This window comes from Galeopterus variegatus, unplaced genomic scaffold (genome assembly GCF_000696425.1).
Source record: "Galeopterus variegatus unplaced genomic scaffold, G_variegatus-3.0.2 Scaffold662, whole genome shotgun sequence".
Lineage (NCBI taxonomy): Eukaryota > Metazoa > Chordata > Mammalia > Dermoptera > Cynocephalidae > Galeopterus > Galeopterus variegatus.
This window is the reverse complement of record NW_007726773.1, coordinates 290,117-299,594: the sequence shown is the minus strand read 5'-3', so window position 1 is coordinate 299,594 and position 9,478 is coordinate 290,117. Positions and strand designations below refer to the sequence as shown.

General features: G+C 47.6%; 1 pseudogene; it reads right to left on the bottom strand.

Moving 5' to 3' along the window:
• Positions 1-6,981: 6,981 nt before the first annotated feature.
• Positions 6,982-7,986, bottom strand: LOC103589222 (annotated as a pseudogene).
• Between the last annotated feature and the right edge of the window lie 1,492 nt (positions 7,987-9,478).

Sequence of the window (9,478 nt, the reverse complement as noted above, 5' to 3'; positions counted from 1 at the left end):
CTTCTCTAATTTTCCCCAGAGTTTATTTAAAAAAAAAAAATTTTTTTTTTTGACCAGTAAGGGGATCGCAACCCTCGGCACAGTGTCATCCACACCACGCTCAGCCAGTGAGCGCACCGGCCATCCCTATATAGGATCTGAACACGCGGCCTCGGTGCTACCAGCGTCACACTCTCCGGAGTGAGCCATGGGGCCGGCCAGAGTTTATTCAATTTTTTAAAGAGAAAAAATACTATGTAATGTCATGCTTTGTTTTATATTGTTTGGCCTAAAGATAGACACCTGACTGTAAATCACTTTTGCACATCACTGTTGTGCCATATCCTCCCCCCGATAATAGCTGTCATATATTAACCACCTAATTAGGGCCAGGCACTACAGTAAATACTTTACGTATATCATCTCAATTATATCAATAGATACATAGATAGATCACCTTACGACTACCCAGGAAGGTAAGTATTACCATCGCTATGTTCCACAAGGGTAAGTTGAGCCTTAGAAAAATCAAATAAAACATTCAGGGCCACACAGCCAATGAGAAGTGAAGGGAGAAGTTACAAGCACTGTGATGAACTGTGCTGGATGACCCTGTGTACGGATACAGAGGCGATGGTTTGGTGGAACTTGGCTTACCGCTCCCCCGCCCCAGGAGGATTTTTGTTACTGGTCTTATACCGAAGTAGTAGGGTCTGAGTGCGAGGGTTGCTTTGCTTTTAGCCACCATTCAGCCTTGTTCTTCATCTCAAAAGAAACAACCAGATTCCCTGGATGTTTGTTAGGCTTGACTTTCTTGACACAAAGAGAAGCTTTTGTCTTGGCATTACTCTTTCAGGTCCTTGTCCACTGAAGGTCATTGCAAAGGGCATTGCATTCAGGTGTATTTCTGAAGCCAAGGGCCACTCTCTCAGAATTGTTGCAACCTCCATATTGTGTTGGATAAGTGACATAGCTATTAGATCCTGGGACACTGCCCCTGCTGTTACCAGAAATGGAGTCTGTCTGCTGATTGTCAGAGCCCTTCTCTTAACTTTTTAATGTCATCCAAGGTCACTCTGTAGGTTGGAACTCAGAGTTCTCAGCCATTCTTCAGTTCTGTGGTTGCTTAAAACCTCTCTGCCTAGAGCCCTTATTTGTGAAATGAGAATATAAGGAATCATTCCAGCTACTTTTCAGGGTTGGCTAGTGTCAGGTCATACAAGAAAAGGCTTGGGATTGTTAATTATAAAGCAAAATGGTCCAGTAACTCACTGAATGTCTTTTATTGATTTTTATTGCTCAATATAACTTGCCATTTGCTAGAAAGTCTGCATGCAGAAAGAAATGAGGAATTTATTTCCAACCAGAAGGTGGACAACTCCTCCCCACCCCACAACACATACCTCTTCAGAAATTATTTTCTGATCCACAGAGGAGGGAGGACCTTGTACACATAGGAAAATAAACTTGATATACATTTTAAAAGTGGTTCACATATACATTCTTTACTTTTTAAATTTTTTTTTTGGTGGCTGGCCAATACAGATCCGACCCCATGATCTTGGTGTTATAAGACTACACTCTAACCAACTGAGCTAACCAGCTAGCCCCTACATTCTTAAAACAAGAAGAATAACATTAAACAAGGAAAATTGTATATTTGAAAGGAGGTTTAAATATGCATTTTGAAAACAAGGTGAGTGGTAGCCAGCCTCCAAAAGGGTGTTCTATGACCCCCAGATCCTGGTATTCACACCCTTGGGTAGTCAGTCCCCTCCCACATTTAATAGGGCTGACCATGTAACCATCGGGATGCTAAGGAAATGATGGTTTGTGACTTCCAAAGCAGGTCATAAAACAATGTGGCTTCCACCTTGCTTTCTGTTGGATCTCTCACTCTGGGGGAAGCTAGCTGCCATACTGAGGTGACACTCAGGCTGCCCTGTGATGAAGTCCAGAGGGTAAGGAATTGAGGCGTCCTGCCCATAGCCAAGTGAGTGAGCCCCTCAGAAGTGGATCCTCCATCCCAGTCAGACATTCAGATGATTGTAGACCCTGTGAACATTTTCATAGCAACCTCATGAGAGAGACCCCAAGCTAAAGCCACCTAGCTAAGTAGCTCCTGAATTCTTGGCCTACTGAAACTTTGAGAGAATAAATATATATTGTTGTTTTAAAACACTAAATTTGGGGGTTATTTGTATTGCAGCAATAGATAATTAATACAGTGAGCCACCGTAAACAAAGTGAAAGGGATTCAGATATATATTGGAAAATAAAAGGGAGTCCCAGTATTTATTCAGCATTTTTAACTTTTAGAACATACGACAAGGTTCTTCTGGTTAGGGCTGATTTCACTCATTGTTCTCTTGTGTGGATGTACACATCCTCACCGCCCCCCGATCAATTCATTAGGCTGTGATTATACAATTCAGGGATTGTCACTGTTCACCCTCACTGTAAGAATGCTGAGGGAGGCAGACAGGCTGCCAGGGAGAGGAGAAAGGCCTTCCTGCTAAGCAGCAGCGAATTGCAACTGAAAACACGATCAAGACTTTCGAATTCAGCAGTGAGCATCAGCCCAGACATCTATACCAGTGGCCCAGAGGTTATCAGTCCTGCATCTGCACGCTGCTTTCCAGCAACAGTTGGATCTCAGGTGTTGAGGCCGCCCCGGGCTGAGTCACAGTCTTTTAACAGTAACTTACCCTGGAGCACTGTGGGAAGCAAACTGGAGCGCCCTCTGGTGACCCAAACATTACTAGGGCCCTTTCATTTGTTTTATTTTTATTTGCAGTCAGTCCCTTGGGGTTCAAGATTTATTTTATATAGGTTAGCCATATGTGCGTTAGTTTAATGAAGTCCCTTTTCTATACAAACATGGTAGATGCAGCAGCTGAGAGTATGATTTCCAGAAAGAAAAACTTTACCTACTTTTAAAAAACCAGCTGCAAATGTTTTTCATTTCTTACCACATTTACCTGTACCCTAATAGGGTACAACTAATGGGTTATGGTTAGTCTTTGTTCACATTTTATAAAGTCATTACAATCTCGTCACTCAGTCTAATTCTCCTGGAAAGTCTGAGAAGTGGTCGCAAAGTTTGTTAAATTTTGCTTGAGAGGAGAATACCAACAATCGACTCCACTCCTCTGTCTTCATGTTTGTTGGTTTCAGAAGCCCGGAGGCATGATTTCAGGTAGTCAATATCCATTTGTTTGCCCTCCCCACCTAACGGTCCCACCATTTCATCATCTTCCCTGCCTTTTGACTTTTTGCGGGGGTAGGAAAGGGCAGTAATAGAGCACAGTAGTCACAAGGTCGATCGCAGATGTCTATATGAAGAGCTTTATATAAAGACAGCTCCACGGTGATTGTACGTGTGCTTTGCACGCTGAGTACTGAACTATCTGCTGAAAGAATAAATTCATAATAACCCATGCTAACCACTCTGGCCATCTTAGAATAACCACACAATAAGTTAATAACAGAATCAGACTGAGCTTAATGTACCAACGGCTCCATTCCCAAGGAAATGTTTGGTATCTTTCCACAACGACAAATTTGGAAGCAAGACTATCTCTCCCACCAATTACCCATGAAGCGTTTCAATAATGAGATGCAGCAGCATCCATTTACTTTGTACCACCTGCCTTTTATTGTAAGTTTTCACCTTAATGGTTTTTATTAACACTTGGACTTCCGTTGCTAAGCAACGAGCTAAGTCTGGGCTCTTTACCAGAGTATCAAGTGTCTGCGTAGTTCTGGTTGGAAGGAAATTTGATGGTACCAAAATATGCTCTTTATTGTTGGTTTTTTCCTGACCCTTTTTTCTTTCCGTGAACCGCTCCCAATATGGACACATTGACGCTTTAGTACATCTCAGAGCCACACCGGCGCAGCAGGCGCCCCCGCCAGACGACATCTCCCATCTGTGAAAGCCCGGGGAGAGACAAGAGGTGGGCCATTAAACTGTTCGTGCTGCAAACCACAAGTCGTCTTTTAGGAGTTCATTTTTTCCCCCGAGCTAGAGAGAGCAGCTATTTAGCTTATAAAGTAGCTGTGACTGCAGTGGCCCACACTGTCATCAGCAAATGCCGCTTCTTGTCACAGTCCCCGCAAAATAGGGTGGAGGAGGAGGAGATGGATAATACTGATGAGTTGCTTGCTTGCTTTTTAGTTTGGACGCGTTCGAGTACATCTGTTAGGAAAAGGCAGTGGAGGAGAGACTAGAACGATGGAGATGTCTCCCGAGTAGCATTTGCCTTGTGCTTGGAAGCCGCGGCCCTGAGCCGCGCCCCGGTGTCCTCGCTGTGCAGGCGGCCGGCCCCAGCTCCACCCTGCCGGTTCAGGGAGAGGGAGGCTTGGCGCCGAGCGTCCTTATCTCCGGGGCGTGCTCGGTCTCTTTGGGTTCCTGCTACCAGAGCCCGGCCTCTCTGCGCTCCACAGCCAGGCGGAGGCGGCGCGGAGACGGGCTCCGGAGGCCGTGGGGCATCCATAGAAATCTGTCCTCCTTTCCTGGCTCTGTGGGTGTGGCTCTCAACAGTGACCTTAGAATTTTCTCCAAGCGGGGGCGGGGGGGGGGATCCAAACCACAAGTCACTCCCCAAAATCTGTGCGTGTGTTCACTGTATGTTTCCCAGAAGGTTTGACCCCGCACCAAAGAGCAGACATGTGAACACCTTTAAAGTATCACCATAATGATGGTTATCTTTCCAGACAAATGCCGTGAGATGCGTGTCTCCTAGCGGCAAGCAGCAACCAGGAGGCAAATGGTCCCCGGTTAGAAAGGGGGTGGGGTGGGGCTTAAGAGCATCTGCTCTGAAGTCTGGATGTGTGGGTTTTAGGCCTTTTCCCAGCATTTCCTCTTTTCGGTTTTGCCCACTGTCGACATTCTTGTTAGACGTTAAGCCCATATTCTTTTCAGATCTGATTTTTTGTTTTGTACTGTATTCAGCAAATATCGATGAAGTGTCCGCAATAAAATGCCCACCAGAGTGTGTTCTAGGAGCAAAAGCTAAAACAAAGCCCTTGTCCCTGCTTTCGTGGAACTCACATTCTAATAGGTGCAGGGAGGGGAATGCACAGTGACAGCAAGTCAATATATAACAGATCAGGAGGCAATAAAATGTCAAGCAGATAAGGGATGGAGAGTGATGGGTGTTACTCTTTTAGCTGGTGGGTTAGGAATGGACTCTCTGATAAGAGAAGGGAGACCTCAAAAACTGAGTGTAAGCCACATACAAATCCAGGTGCAGAGCAAGCTTAGTGTAAGGACCACTGGGGAGGCCTGGAGCTGAGGGCAAGGGAATGTGCAGGAGATGTGCTAAAGAAAAAATTATGACACTTGTTAAAACAGTGAGGTAGACATTCATCAGGGGGACTGTCGCCATAGGTAGAGGGTCTACTGCAATGGAGATTTGCACTAGAGAAGAGAGATTGAGCTCAACTCCAAATACAACAAAGAAAAGTGGGGATTTATAGCCAATGAACAGGGTGGGGGTTAGTGGTTGGAAAATCACTAAGGAAACAGTGATAAGGGAGGGTTCTTGTTAAACCCACCTAACAGGATTCTTGCTGAAGGCAGGCCAGGGGGATCATACATCACGTAGTAGATGGTGGGTGATGAAACCCGTTCAGGTATCGAGGGTGATCCAATATCAAAGATGGGGTTGTGGCTAAACTGACTTAGCAGGTTCGTGCTAAAACTTGGGTACACAGGCCTGGTAAGGATGGACACTGAAGATTGAGCCCTGGCTGGGAGGAGGATTAGAGAAGCCTGACTTAAGTTTGGTCAAGGAGAGTCTTTATCAGATGAAATCAATGAGGAGGGGGTGCCAGTTCACAGTGGGCTTGGTTAGGACACCATAAGGACTTGGCATTCTGTTACCAGTGAGATGGGAGGCTGTTGGAAGATGTGAATAGAAGAGTGACATGATGTGACTCGGTTTTTATTTTTTCAGCGTAGATGATCTTTATTGGCAGGTGTTAAGAGTGCAAAATAGCAACAAATCCAGACAGATGAAAAAGGAGATGGAGGCATGGCTCCCCTCCCCCATGTGAAACCCTGAAACAAAGCCAGTGGGGTGGGAGCACTTGACTTGACTCTAGCTAATTTGGGCCCAGCACCCTTCAAAGAACAAGCTCCCAGGAGGGAGGACATGCTGGAAGGGGCACGGGCCATGTCCTACCCTGGGCTGTTTGGCTCCTGTCCACCGCACACCTCAAGCTCTCAAGAGGAAGGCTTCACAGGTTGGGGTATGAATTTCAGGAGACTGGGCTAAACCCATCCCTCCCCAAACACAGGTGTCTGCCTTTTGCCTCAGTTTCCCTCTCCCAGTGATTAGCTGGGTTGGACCACCAGGCCTATTAACTGGCCCAGCCTGACTCAAACTGAGTAGTCCCCAAACATACAACAGTGTATTGTATGTTTTAGCCAGTGTGTGGGCTACAGGCCCACAGAGACTGCTGGGATCACTGTGGGCTGGCCCTAGTCAGAAAGACTCTTTCTAGGCAGTGGATGTCAACCCAAATTCGCTTTGTCTTTTGAAGGTAATCAACTCCTGAGAAAAATGGTCTCTGCACCCCACAGTCATGCCTGTCCAAAAGTGTGTGCAATAACCAGAGGCCCTCCTGCCAAGAGCCCCAGCTTGGCCTTAAGCCCACAAGGGCCTCACTCAGGGAAGTCTGTTCTGTTCAATCACGGGTGCAACTCTGCAGCAGGGCTGGGCCACCTGGCACCAGCTGCCTGTCTCTGCTCAGTCCTCCACATACTTCTAGAGGCCCTACCCCACCCGATGAGGCCATGCTCCTTCTGGGTCTGAGTCAGTTACAAGGCGGCCATGTGGGATAGGAGGAGTGGGCTGAGCCAGCAAAAGTTGCACAGGGGTCATGTAGTAATTGACAGTAGCATCCCAGTGGCTGGCATAACCCTGTTGGGGCCTGGAGAGTACCAGGCCAGGGCAGCAATGGCAGCACCTCCGTGGCAATGTGGTCCCGCTTCTAGTGGTACTCACAGTTCATGAGGCACACAGTGCTCTCCTTGACCACCCACTGCAGCAGGTGCAGCATCACCAGGCAGGCATAACAGCAGGCCACATCAGTCCCACCAAAGTGGGCCTCCTGGTAACACTGCTGCTCTGATGAAGAAGCGGGAGCACAGGTAGCATTGCAGGGGCGCATGCCAACGCCAGAAGCCCAGGAGGTAGCAGTACTTAAGGAGGCCACCACTGTGGATGTAGCGATGACACGGTGCTGCAGATGCTCCAGGGCCTCGGCAAAGACCCTGTACAAGTTCTTGCCTATCACCCTTGGGTAGATGGCCTATGACATGGGTGTGGATGACACTGGCCAAAGAGCAACAGGGACTCCAGGATGATCTGGAAGGAGTCTAGGCTGAACTCCAACTGGCACCTCACCAAGTCCACAAACTTGAGCTCCCCGTTCTTGCCACTCTTGTTGGACAGTGAGATGAGGCTCCAGCGGTCCGAGTCCATGCGCACTTTCAGCAGCTTCTGCACCTGCACCTTGGTGAGTGCCAGTGGCTTATCTTGGCCCTGCTCATACCAGCCGGCAGGGAGTCCAGCAGGCAGGCCAGCACCTCTGCCTTGGTCAGCTGGGAGGATGCCTCACCGTGCATGTCCACTTGGAACACCAGGTCTGGGTCCTTGAAACCTAGGCCACTCTTAGGTGCGGCCCGTGGCTGGAGGCCCTCAGCCGCACCTGTGCACCTGTAATCCCTGTTCCTACAGGCTGCTGCGGCCACCTCCATGACCTGCCCCGTGCATGCTCAGCGCAGGGAATCGGCTCACTCAGGAGTGCGTCCGGCCACGTCACCTGTGACCAGGCCAGCTCGGCCCACTCAGGGGCCGTCCTGGGGAGGCCAACGAGGCCTGTGGGATGGGGTCGCGGCTGCCGCCTGCAGGGATGGCAGCGGCCACTGCCGAAGCCGCAGCCGTCCCCACCTGCACAGCATTCGCCAGGCCCTGGAGGCGACAGCAGAATCATGGGGGTGAGGGGGAAGGGGGGGAATTTGGGGATTGTGGGGCTGGTTAAGGGGAAGAGGTCAGGGAGAGCGGCTGGGCCAGACCCAGGGCCAAGGCGGGCGGGGGCAGAGGGAGGGAAACCCAAAGCCCACTCCAATGATGACGACTGAGCTCATGACGGCATTTAAAGGCTCACGCCGCCTGCTGAATGGAGGGTGGGAGCAGCTGGGCAGGTCTCAGACCGTCCAGGTGAAGGACCACGTGGCTCGGGCCAGGTGTGGGCCATGAAGGCGGTGAGAAGTGGTTGTCTCCTGGTGTATTTTGAAGATAGATCCAGGTCTTACAGGGTCTAATGCTGATATAATTTGGGAGGACCTATTTAAAGAAATGATTACAAAATTATGAATCCCAAATTAGGTATGATAGTGAATATCTAAAGGAGCTCTTAACCTGGCATGCAGGGACACCCCTTCCCAGCTCCTATGGGTAAAATTCAGATAGGAGTGCACTTGAGTAGAAAAAAAATACACCTTTATTTTCATTAACCTCTAACTGAATTTAGCATTTTCTTCAATTATGAATGTAAGCAACACATCACAGTAGCAACAGCAATACCTATGACTTTGTCATTAATAAAGTCACATATGACACTATAGTTGTCCAAATATCTCAGAATATGGCTTACACTCATCATTACTTTTTTTTTTTTTTTTTAAAGATGACCGGTAAGGGGATCTTAACCCTTGACTTGGTGTTGTCAGCACCACGCTCAGCCAGTGAGCTAACCGGCCATCCCTATATGGGATCCGAACCCGGGGCCTTGGTGTTATTAGCACCGCACTCTCCCGAGTGAGCCACGGGCCGGCCCCACTCATCATTACTTTTACATTTCAGTAGTTATTAGGTCCGCCGTGGATCTTCTTATTTAATCAACTAAAAAGCAAATATATAAGTATATCATAAATTAGTTTCTATGATCCTGTTGAGTTTGGCTATGTCCTTTCTGATTTTCTGCCTGCTGAGTTTATCTACTTTTGAGAAAGGGGTGATATAGTTTCAAAGTATAATAGTGGAATTTCTCCTTGCAGTTCTATCATTTTTTTTTTTTTTAAAAGATGACGGGTAAGGGGATCTCAACCCTTGGCTTGGTGTTGTCAGCACCACGCTCAGCCAGTGAGCAAACCGGCCATCCCTATATAGGATCCGAACCCGTGGCCTTGGTGTTATCAGCACCGCACTCTACCGAGTGAGCCACGGGCCGGCCTAATAATTGGTATCTTTTGTGTTCATGTGTACTCTATTTTATACATTTAAAAACATTGTTTTGAGAAGAGGGTTCATAGGCTTCACCAGACTGCCACAGAGGTCCATAGCAAAAAAGGATTAAATATCCATGATTTAGAAAGATAAAATAAATCACACACAAAAAATCAAATTTTAAAAAGCCGACAGATACCCAGAAAAATAACGTAATATTTTTATTAACTGTTGCCACATCTCATTTTTTAAAAATT